Source organism: Microchirus variegatus (genome assembly GCF_963457635.1).
Source record: "Microchirus variegatus genome assembly, chromosome: 4".
Classification (NCBI taxonomy): domain Eukaryota; kingdom Metazoa; phylum Chordata; class Actinopteri; order Pleuronectiformes; family Soleidae; genus Microchirus; species Microchirus variegatus.
This window is the reverse complement of record NC_139805.1, coordinates 19,604,817-19,617,727: the sequence shown is the minus strand read 5'-3', so window position 1 is coordinate 19,617,727 and position 12,911 is coordinate 19,604,817.

The following is a 12,911-nucleotide window of genomic DNA, read 5'->3' as shown; positions in this document are numbered from 1 at the left end:
CGTCTCAAGCGTTTGGTAGAGGCTGGTATCTGAAATACTGTAGGGTCTGATTTAAAACAAATATATATATATATGCATATATATATATACATATATATATGCATATATATATTACATTAGACATATTGATTGTCGTTATTGTTATCATAAGTAAATAAAATAAAATAATAAAAAATGCAAATAAATTATTTTTCCTTTGCTTTTTCCGTGGTGCGTACCATAAAGGGCTAAATAAATAAATAAATACAGGAATTAATAAATAAATGTAAAGCATTTATTTATTTATTTATTTATTCATTTATTTATTGATATGTCAGGTCTTGTCCTCTATAGTTTATAAGTCACATTTCATAGATAGATAGATAGATAGATAGATAGATAGATAGATAGATAGATAGATAGATAGATAGATAGATAGATAGATAGATAGATAGATAGATAGATAGATAGATATTCATGATTAATTAGGTATTTCATTTGATGTTTGAGCTGTCAGTAACATACACAGTTACATACACATACACAGAACATCTTTCCTAGTTTACCAAAAGAAAACTACTATATTATTGTTTTTTTATTTATTTCCAGAGAGTAAGTTTAACTTAACAAATCACAACATCAAACTTTTTTTTTTCATAAACAGACAGAAACGCTTCCACTCGCTTCATCGACCGTTACTGACAATTCTAATCCCAGACTAATTATCCCTTATCAGCCTGAAGTCATCCTGGTGTAAAATCACAAGATCATCCCAAAAACAAGAGCACAGTCTCATCCCAGTGATTTGTTTGTCTTTACACCCTGCTAGAGAAACATTGCAGAGCCCCCTGCTGCTGTGACCGGCCCTCATGTCCTCTGTTCAACCCTACTGAAAAGCTTGGATCATCAAGACAAAACCCAGGGGTTCACTCTCACCATTCTTTTGTTGCTGTGGCCAATGTCAAGCTCTTTTTCTCCATGTGTGGTTAGGTGTCAGGTGCTGTCACAACAACAAATGCTGTTTTTGTCTATAAACCCTTTCATCATCATCATCATCATCATCATCATCTATGAATTCACTGCCACAGATGCACCCATTCCTGAATAAACCCTGTTTTCGTAAAGGTTGTTAATTCTATTCAGTGCAGAGTTTCTAAATCCTACCATACTTGAATCTCTTATTTCATGGTCGAGCCATCGGCCACGTCAGCCAATCGTAAATCAAATCAGAGGATCACTTTGTCTGCAGCGCTGTTTCTCTGATGATGTCACTCCAGATGTGGCGCCTATAGTTTCAGAAAAAGATGGGGCGAGAGAGGGTGTGGATCTGCCTTGTGAGCAGAGAACACAGATTAGTTCCTCCTTGCCACTGCACTGATGAAAGACTTTGACAGCAGAAGTCTGACGCCATTTCAAAGAGGGAAAATAAATAAAGCAGTCAAAAACAAAAAAGAAAGTTGGGAAAGCTCACTATCTATACAGCATGCTCCCTTTTAATCATTGTTGTATTAAAGTCATCAAACAACCTTGATTTCCCATCTTTTGTGTCAGATGACACTTGTGCCCGCAGCTTATCAGGGCAACAAAAGCACTTTAGATAATTACAGTTTTCTCTGTATGAATACATTTACAAATCGTATTCAAAATCTGCTCGCACAGCAGTCAAGTCTGTCACAAATGAATGCAAAACAAGGGGTGTGTCATGAGATTATTATTTTCTTTACTCCAGGAACAGAGCAGTAATAAAGATCGGCCTGGATCACAGCCATTGGCCCGGCAGGAGGGAGGCTTTCATCAACGTTGGGGCTCTTCACACTGATTTGGAGCTCATCAGTCAGGGTGACTCCAGCTGTTGGTGTGTGAGGATTTACACTGCAGAACACCGTGTTCAGGCAGCGGACAGCGATGACTGATTACACCACAGAGATGAGTGTGAGTGTGTGTTCTTGTGCACACCCTGGAACCATAAACGTGGCCCTTTTTCTCCGACGTTATAGCCATGGGAAATGAAACCAGCGCCCTGTGTTACCCGGCCTTTACGTTTTGTGGCAGACGACGAGCGAGATAGTGTGAAGCGTGTATATATGATTCCTTTCTATAATTAGTGCTAGCAAGGACTGATTTACTTTTCATAGTGGCAGCTGACCTGCTAGCATAAACAGATGTACATAACTGAGATGTCTCTTTCGCTGGCCCGGATTGTGTTTATGTATTTCATTTTATAAAATGTAGCCTCTTGCAATCACCACTGATACAGTTTAAATGTTCAGCTTATATAATGCTAGGCTTTGTAAGCAATAAGCTACTCTTTGAAAAATGCAAATAACACACCCCCTTCCCATTGGTCACTGTGTCAAAGCTCCACCCCCAGAACATTAGCAGTTAAATAATAATATTCATATAACATATTGAACTCACCAACAACAACAGTACAGCCAAAATATTTGCATAAAAAAAATATTTTGCAGACCACAAATCACGTTTATGTTTTGAAATCATGTTTCGGCATGTGGCGCCACCTACCGCCGTCTACCAATCATTGCAGTCAGTAGAGTCTCAGCTGCCGAGCAACCACGGGTTGCCAGTTACGTCTGAGCTACAATGGCGGAGAGAACAAAACCTAAAAGACCTTGATATTTTGAATTTGAGCGTAGTAACCGTTTTTGGCCACATTCTTACATATGGTTCCTTTAATGTCTGTTGTAAATATGGGGATTTTGGCCACACTTTCTCTGACCTCCATCGCTAACTTTTGCGAGTATGATTCTGTGCGAGGATAATGTGCTGATGTGTTAGGCCCAGGTCATATTTTGCATTTCTGCATGTCTGCAATGGTTCGCTTGGGTCCACGTGAAGTCATGTAAAGTCTAAAAAAATCTATATCCAGGGCTCCCACAAGGAAAAAAAAACGCAAGCACCCCAAATGTTTGAGTCACATGCCAACTGTGCAGACTTGAGGACCATTTACATACCTCCATACCTCTCTTTTGCGTTGGTATGGACGTTTACACAATACTTAGTTCCAGGCACCAACAAACAAACGACCATTAAAAGGGTTTATTGTTATTGTGCTTGACCTGAAAAAGTGAATTTCTTAGCCGTGGAATGTAAGACCACTAAATGTGGAATATTACTTGTTGGTGTTGCAGAGGAAAGAGGTCGCCTCAGTTTTTGATGTTTGGATAGCCCCTTTAATAAAACCACAGTGTGCCATTGACTCTCTGTTTAACAGGTGTTTCACTGCAACCGTAAGTTGCTTCTTCGCCATTTTTCTGACTGATTGGACTATTGACTCTTTACTGCCCCCCCACGATTTCCAGTGGTATTGCTCCATTTCATCCGTTATCGTAAGCTCCCCTGCACAATGACAGACGAAATTAACGCAAAGTACAGACGAAAGGCTTCGTCCGTCCCCTTCCCCATCTTTTGCATAGAGTATAAATTACACAACATTTGTAGTGTAGCTCTTATTTTGATCAAAAGAGGCAACGAAAAACATTTCTTTCTTCTACTTCTTCTTCTCCTTCACATGTATAAACTGTTGGGCTGTGATGAGGATTTCAACAAATGACAGACCCTATAGGTTTCAACACTCAACACATAAGTGCTGAGTAGCAGGAATTGTGTGTGTGCGTGAAGTCTTGGTGCCATCTGCGTCCCTGTTAAGACATTTGCAGATGTTATGTTTTGAAGCATTGTCATTCTTACTGTGAGCATATGGAGTCCAGGAAACTATGGTGAGTACACTGGCCTGCTCTCACTGCTGTAAAGGAAAAACAGCTTCTCGTCGCCCCTTTTTTTAATAAGCAAAAAGACCTTCAGAGATTTTAAGAGAAGCTTTGCAAAGCTGGGGTGGACAGTGGTGCTCTGTTGTAGTGTGGCTCTGCCTCTGATAACAGATTTAGGGCCAGAGAACTTATCAGATTAGCCAAGGTTCAGATCTCCTTGACACAAGCATCAACGGGGATAATTCGGCCACCGCAGCGGGGGTCATCGAGATGAGAAACCACATGGTGTCTGATTTACAGAGACGCAGAGTTGATACAAGGGTTAGGGATAATCACAGTAAATCATTTCCCTGTGTGAACTTAAAGTTATATGAGCCAAATGTCAACACTGGGACAGATAATTTGCACAAAATTTGAGAACGCACACATATCAGCACTAAAGCGGTGTAATCATTGACTCGGTCAGACACGGCGTAATTTACAAGTAAGGTAAACCATGTGCATGATGTTTCTTTTTTACTGACCTTTTACTTGTAAAATATTGAGATAAGTAACCCTTGATTTAAAAAAAAAAAAGTGATTCAATAGTGTAATCTAAGATTAAGCTAAAGTCTGTTTGATCATGGAGGTGATAATAAACTCTCAGATCTCCATCACGCAGACCGACAGTGTCACATTGCAGACAGCTTCAGCACATGGATACATTTATGACACGTCATTATTGATATTGTGCACATTCTCGTTTACTGTATACAACACCAGTGTAGCAGAGTGCAGTGATCGTCTTACACGTGTGTGTGTGTGTGTGTGTGTGTGTGTGTGTGTGTGTGTGTGTGTGTGTGTGTGTGTGTGTGTGTGTGTGTGTGTGTGTGTGTGTGTGTGTGTGTGTGTGTGTGTGTGCATCCCATGTGTGCATCCCAAAAATCTACACTGGTGGAGAGTCTGCAACGAGGCTCTCTGTGTGACCAAGCGCGATGTCGGTCCAGTCTTTAGCCCGCAGTGACCAGGAAGGGAGGGAGGGGAGTTCGCAGAGAGGTGGGGAAACGGTTGATGATGGAAAGGTGTGAGGAGGAGGAGGTGAAGGAGGTGGAGGAGGAGGAGGAGGAGGGATGTGTGCATGTGACCACATCTTGTAAAGTGACCTGGGGGCTGTGGAAGGGCCAGGTGGACAGGAATGTGCTGTTGTGTGCGGATGGGATCCTCCCCTGAGTGCCCTCGCCTGCCCACCGTCACCCCACACTAGCAGGCTATTTATATTCCACTGTGGGAAAATAACGGCGGTGGCTGCAAGGTTTTTAATTCCCTCCACCGCACACACACACACACGCACACACACACACATAAAACGACAGGCCTCCTAACTCCCGTAGTCACACTGTAGGTTTAAGTCTGGATTCAGCTGCGTTCACCTCACAGTGCAGGGTTTGCACAGAGGAACAAGTCTGTACCTGTGTATATGATGGGGAAACGGATTTTGAATGCTTTCAAAGGATTTTTAAACATATAGATATGCATACTGTCCACACACCACACACACACAATGTATTCATGCATGCAGAATGGTCATTTGTGGAAAGCAAACATTCCTCTCCTGGAGTAGACTATACTGTCTGCTGCATGAGGAAAATAAGAAGCTGTGTGGACAAAAAAAAAAAAAAGAAAGAGTGTTTCCACCCTAAAGAGGTGGTTTGTGTCTTTCAGTATATCCCTCAGCCTATAATTCAATGAGGAAGTTGGAGACAGTTTCCTGAATCTTAATTGGCCAAATTATTGTAATTTCACTGTGGAACTGGGTCAGGTTGACCCACAGCTGCCTCTGGTAACCTAAACCCTGAGCGGTGTCCTGACTTTACTGTTCAATTGTGCAACAACTGTTTTTGACGAGGAACCAAAAAGCTGCTCTTTTTTTTTTCTTTTTTTTTTCCAAATGTGTGGCTGATGTAGTAACAGGAGGTTGACACTATATGACCTCTGTCTGTAATCCAGATGATATTTTGGATTTGAAAAAAAAAAAGTGTGAATCAGTGTGGTCACCTTTAACCGTGCCAGCTGTTACCCAAGGCTGTCTCAATCTGTTTCCCATACATTCACTCACACACACACACACACACACACACACACAAGTGTTGTTATTTAAGCACAGATGTACGTATCTATGTACACACTCTGTTTCTCACACCTTCAACACACAAAAAATACAAATGCTGACACGCACATTATTAAAGTCCCTCTCCCATCATGCTCGGGCTCCCTGAGGCCCCAAAAGGTGCAGCAGGTCAAAGTCATATTCCACACATCATGTTCACCATGAGAGCACAGAGGGAAAGGGGGCTGAGAGGGAAAATAATAAGGTGCTATATTTTAAGACATAAAATGTGTCAGCAGAGATTGAGGAAACATTAGATTGAAATCCTGGATTCACTGGGTTTAACATCATGTTTTTATGCTCCGTCATCATCTGTTCATTTTCCCCTGCTGCTCGAAAGCCGATACGCTTGGATTTTTTTTTTATCTCCGGCTGTTGCTAACATGCAGAAATAAACCAAATTTGTTCAACGATTATCAAAATAAAACAGACAGTGTTTATACGTGAACATTCAGATCAATCTGGTGACCATACCCCTGCAATGTTTTGATTTGGGATTGCAGTGCAGGGTTTAAAAGAGCAAAAAGGTGACATAATTTACATTTATGTTTGGATTACAGTTTTCTGGGGGGTTGATGGTTTTTGGCCCAACAAAGACATCCTAACATTTTCGGTGGTGATCCAGCAACTGAACACCACTGTCGTGACACTGTGGGAAAGGACTGCGCTCTCTGAGTGCTCTCTCTAGTTAGGCTTTGTGACCTTGACCTTCAGACTTTATCCAGCAAATTCTAATATGTTCATTCATTCGGAAGCATTTTGTACTGAATTTGCAGGGTTCCCTGGAAGGGTAAAACAAATGCAGAGTATTTGAAATCAGTTTATCCTTGAGCCAACATGGATGGGATGAAGAGAGTGAAACAATTTCTACCTGGCTGAGTCATCTCCCATTTGCATGGTTCCTCATTCTCAGCTCATGTCATGTGCATGAGCTGAGTCTCTCTACATGTTTTAACTCACATGCTGAAAGTTATGGAGGGTGTAAAGTGAGTGTGCTCCACATATCTCCCAGGGTTACTTGTATCATAAATTCACAGGCTGCTAAAAGACAGGCATGGCTGGAATTCACACTTCAGCCCTCACTTTCTCACAGACTCGGCTCAGCATTGTCAGAGTGTGTGTGTGTTCGATGTGATGCTATGAATAAACCAACGATGTTTGAAGAAAAGAAGAAATCAATGAGAAAGTCAGGCCTTGACTCTGTTGTTTATGGCATATTTTCGATTCTACCACTCCAGCGTGAGATGTTCGTAACTGGGGGAAAACAAAAGATAACTTTTAGCTGTTTTATTACAGAGTGAAGTGTCTGCTCTTCTTTTATAAACACACTGGAGCAGCGTAATGGCAGTAGGGAGTGCAGGGTCATCACTGGACAGGGATAAAATGATAAAGAACACACACACACACACACACACACTCAGTGTGGAGCACAAAACCACTTCATGGTTGACCCCCCCTGTGAGAAGTTCCCTGTTCCCAGGCCCCGGTGTGTACGTTTGGGGGCAATAACTCATCAGGTCCCTTTGACTTCCTCTTTCGTCTTCCTGCATTTTTATGGCCCACTCCTCTGCCATACAGCTGCTGTCTCTCGCTCTGATTGGATCGGAGGGAAGAAGATGACGGGGTAGAGAGTGGAGAGCAGCTGGGATGAGGTGGGACGGTCCACGTCGCTCTGCGTCTTCCAAAAGCACTACAACTGTATTTCTCTAACTTTCTTGTTGTGTCATGTTTGATTCACTCTTTCTATCAGTCATTCATTATCTACTATTATCTACTGCTTATCCTTTGAGGGTCATGGGGAGGAGCTGAGTTAATCCCAGCTGACACTTTGGAAGACAGACATTCATCCATCATCACACTTTTTTCAAATCTATGTTCTTTCAAATGTCCAGATGTAAAATTGTGTTGTGTGTGTGAGTGAGTAGGTAGGAAAAAATATGGTGTAAACAGAGCATTTACCAGTATAATACCCAGAATGCCCCTTTATTCCAGAAACACACTGTTGTAAATTCCCCCATGGTTTTTATTGTCGTGAATCACCTGTTGATTGTTATTTACTGCTAATTTTGCTCAGGCACCTGCCTGTATATGTATGCTGAGTTCTTATATAAAGAATAAACAAAGGAGTCACCTGTGTGTCTGCCTTTATTGTAGTTGTTTGATTCCATTGTGATTACTTTTAAATTGTATTAGATTAGATTGTGTTGACCATCGAAACCTCGTCAAACTCTGAATAAACACGTTATTGACCTGTGGGAATGGGCTAAAGTTCCTTCTCAGGTCACTTTTTTTTTGCATTGTGCTGTTAGGTGATGTTGGAATATTGACCAAAAAAACACCCTCCCCACACCCCAAATTCACGCTCAGGGAAATAAAGGGAGACGCCAGAGCTGCAGGACGTTTAGTTATCTCGTCTAACATCTCTGCTGCACTGTGGTCTACACTCTTAGAAATAAAAGTGCTAAGTTAGAACCATATAAGATTCTTCGGCTTGTCCTCATAGGGGAACCCTTTTTGAGAGAGACCCTTTTGGAGGGTTCTACCAAGAACCCTTTTAAAAACCCTTTATTCAGGAAAGGGGTCTTAAAGGGTTCTCTGGATCAAAATGGTTCTTACTAGAACCATTAGTGTTACCAAGAACCCTTGAAAAACCCTTTTTTTCAGAAGCAAATGGTTCCAGGTAGAACCTCAGCCCTTGTAGAAGGACCCTTTTGGAACCCTTATTTCTAAGAGTGTATAAATGTCAATCTTTTTCTGTGAAGTTCAGTGGACACAGGTAAGAAGGAATGGATTTGCAGCTGAGCGTAGAATCTGCATGTTTGTTCCCCCCTCAAGCGCTGAAGCCGCTCAGCCAGAAACACGACTGAAACTGTGTGTGTGTCTCTCATTCTCTCTCTTGCTGTGTGTGTGTGTGGATTTGCACGCTTGACTGTTTCACTGACTTTGAGGCAAAGTGGCTGCAGATCAAGGTGAAGGTCATGTTGTCTTAATGTCCTATTTCTTTAAGAGCGCACCAGCGCCAGGAGACGTCTCGTGTGTCGTGTGGGTGGATGGTCGTGTGGTTTGCGTCTTGCGTCTCAGACAGGAAATTTAATCAAGATATGGTCATGTGAGTTGACAGAAGTACAGATCGCAGCTTCTCTTTTTTGAAAACAGTGCATGTATACGTATGCACATATTTATGTGTGTGTGTGTGTGTGTGTGTGTGTGTGTTTAAATCAGTCTGTGTGTGTTTAGGACATGCGCTGTATTCTTGACCCCTGATCACGTAAAGTATTTTAATCCAATCAGCTTCGTTTTCACATGACTGTCACACACTCGCTGCTGCTATGGCAACGCAGCAGAGGAAGGAGAGAAAGTGCCGGTGTGAGAGAGAGGGCTACACTGTCCTCTCTTTAATCACTGTGACATTTACACACATGGATATTTCACTCATATCTACTCCTCGTAACTCTTTTCAAATGAATACACTGCACAACAAACAACACAAAGTCAGATTTTTGTTTTTATAGGAACTATAGTAATGAGAATATGTTCCCAGGAAGACAAGTCACTGCCATAAAACACAAGACATAATGTAAAGTCATCAACGATGAGGCGATCAATGAGTGGAGTTTGCATGTTTTCTCCAGGTTCATGCAGAGGTGAAGTGAGACAATGGTTGTCCACAGCGTCTCTATATGTTGTCCACGGTGTCTTTATTGCTCTATGTCAGCTGGGATTAGCACCAGCAGCCACTCATGTGGAGGATAAAGTCGTAGACTGCTTTTTTTTCCATATGTTAAAAAGTATATAAAGAGGCTACACTACCATTCAAAAGTTTGGGGTCACATAGAAATGTCCTTATTTTTGAAGGAAAAGCACTTTTTTTTCAATGAATATAACATTAAATGAATCATAAATACACTCTATACATTGTTAATGTGGTAAACGACTATTCTAGCTGCAAACGTCTGGTTTTTAATGGAATATGTACATAGGTGTATAGAGGCCCATTTCCAGTGTTCTAATGGTACATTGTGTTTGCTAATGGCGTTAGAAGGCTATTGGATGATTAGAAAACCCTTGAAAACCCTTGTGCAATGATGTTAGCACAGCTGAAAACAGTTTAGCTGGTTCTTTGATGAAAGGGCAAAATTATTATTTGGAATAAAAATGATAATTTCTAATCTTATATTTCTATTCATCTTGCAACTCTTTTGATGAATAAAGGTGTGACTTTTAATGGAAAACACAAACAAATTGTATAGGTGACCCCACACTTTTGAACGGTAGTGTATATAGAGCGTCTTATCTCTTTTTCCTCAGCACAATTTACACAACTGATCAGGATAGCAAGGGCGTGGGAGCGTCTGGCAGTGAATGAGGCAGGGGGGGGAAAACGGCGACGCACAGGCAGAGGGAGCTGAGCAGTGTGGCAGGTGAGAGTTAGTGAGGCAAAACAGGATCACAACTTTAACAAGAGTATGCAAAGACACGGAAAGAGCCTGGCGGCGTTACCACACAAGATAATTCAACAATCTTGCCTCGCATTGGGGAGGAGAGCTGGTCTAGATATAGGGAGCATGAGGAGGAGAGTGGAACCAGGTGTGCAGGAGGAGGAGACCAGGTGAGCGAGCGGCTGATTGACACACACACACACACACACCAACACACATAGAGCAACCTATAGGCAATCTGATGAAAATATATACACTCAACAAAAATATAAACGCACAAAGAAAAAATACTGTTATGTCCTGGAGTAATGGCAGGAAGAACCGAATGGGGGTCGATGATCCAAGTTCACAAACTTCAGTAACGTGTGTGTCCACCATTAGCCTCATGTAGACGCATGCACATCACCAGGTTGTCGATCGTGGCCTGGAATGATCATGGAATGATGCACATTCAGTTGTGTTGACATGATTTGTGATATCTGTGGCATATTGACAAGTGACAACAGTCCACATTTTGGTGTGCCCTTTTATTGACCAGACCATAAGGAGTGTCTGTGTACTGGTCAAGCATATTGACCACCACTCTGCCATGCTCCATGACTCTCGTGAGTTGAAATACTCAATCTGAGATTGTGGTCAATAGGAGAGGCCATGTGACACTGGACTACTGGGTTTGAGCAAAACAAATCATTCCATAAACAAATGCATCAAGAATCTGAGCAAATGTCATGACATTCTATTTTTGTTCACCATTTCAAGTTTGTGCGTTTATATTTTTGTTGAGTATATTTATTTTTTATATATAAACACACCTGAGCAAAAAATTATGCAATATTTTCTCTTAAACCAGATTTAATTTGTGACATTTTGTAAAACATGTCACAGTTCAAAGATTGTTTTTATGAACAAGAATAAATGCTACTACTGTTTAAAAAAAAAAAAAAAAAAAAAAATGCACAATATGAAATTAATCATAACTTTTACTCTACACACACACGCTTTTTGTAAAGCCTGAAGATGTGACCTATAAACCACACACCCCCAGGATGTCCATATAAGGAGTTGTGTATTATTCCCTCTGCAATTTACCAAAGGTGCACGTGTGGCACTGATCTGTGCCACGTGAGCACTAAGGGTTAATATTAAGGGTTTATATTTACATAAGCATATAACTCTCTTGTCATTCTTAACGTTTTTTCTTGTAATCATATGATTTCTTTGTAAGCAGGTAATCGTTCTTTTCTTTCCATCGTCAGCGTTTGATTATTCTTTGTTTTTAATCTCTTAATGTTTGCTCATTGCTTTGAGCAGAAAAAGCTAATCAGACGCATGTTGACAAGAGGCCGCCGGATTTAAATAGACTGGTTTTTGCAGACGGTCACGAGAGCTCGTGTCTGTTCTGTGCGGAGACGCTTCACCGCTGCAAATATCATGTGCACAGACACAAAAGTGACAAACAACAGAGCCGGAAAACAAGAGAAACCATGTCTGCGTGATAAAATCAAGTACAAAGAAAGTCAACTTCGATAACAGCTCGCAGGCCACACTCACTTGTACCCACTTCCCTTCAGAGGTGAAAAGGTTACTCTGTGCCCTGTGGTTTGCTTCTGACGTGCCACCCTCTGCTGCATCTGACTGATTCTTTTTTTCTCTCTCTCTGACATTTCCTGTTCTGCCTCGGCTTCAAGTATCAGACTCCCGTTCTTCTTTGTGCTCACGATGCCTGCAGCTCTTACGTTTACTGAATATGACAGAAACCTGCGTCAGCAGAAACTGTTTTCTTTTCTAATGACTTAGAGCTCAACATACACTACGACGTCAGCATCACCAACAGACCCAAGGCAGATGTGGACTAAGAGCCTGCTTAGGGCCCCCTGGGGCCCCCACTAACACGCCTGAGAGCACACCTGGTTATTAAGGTAATAAGGTAATAACATGATTTAAAAACAACTACAAAGCTGTTGCTCAGAACTTAAGTGACCTGGGTTGTGAATCATGCCTGAGTATTGTGATGATCACTCATTGAACTTGTTCACAGTGACTCACGTTGAACACTGCTTTACTGCAAAAGAGAGCAAAGCGCTTCACCTGCTGGTCAATATCGGTACCACGCACAATGTCGATTAAAATATAATTTGGACGGATGGCTGGATGTACGGAAGATGATTAGGCCCAAAAAAAAACAGCCCGACTTCTGAGATTTAAGTGAGAATTATGACTTTTTCACCGAATTATGACACATTCTGAGATTTATGTCAGAATTCTGGCTTTTGTCTTTTCATTTTTTTCCCAAATAAATTCACGTGGCCCTAATGCTCTTCCATATGTTCTCCAAAAACCTTCAAAACTCTAAGAAAAATAACTTAAAATAATATTTAAAAGGGAAAATATAGTTTTCCATCTTCCATTCATTCACAATAGCAAACTATTTAAACAACTACACTATTTAACACCAACCGTTGTGGTGATTCATTAATTGAGTATTTTGTGATTCCACCTGATTAAATGTGAATATTTTCTAGTTTCTTTCCTCTGCTTTAGGACAATAAATTCAAAAAATCCAGTTTGTTGACAAAAGCAGACATTTTAGGACAATTGTTATTCTGGAGTTCAGAAAAC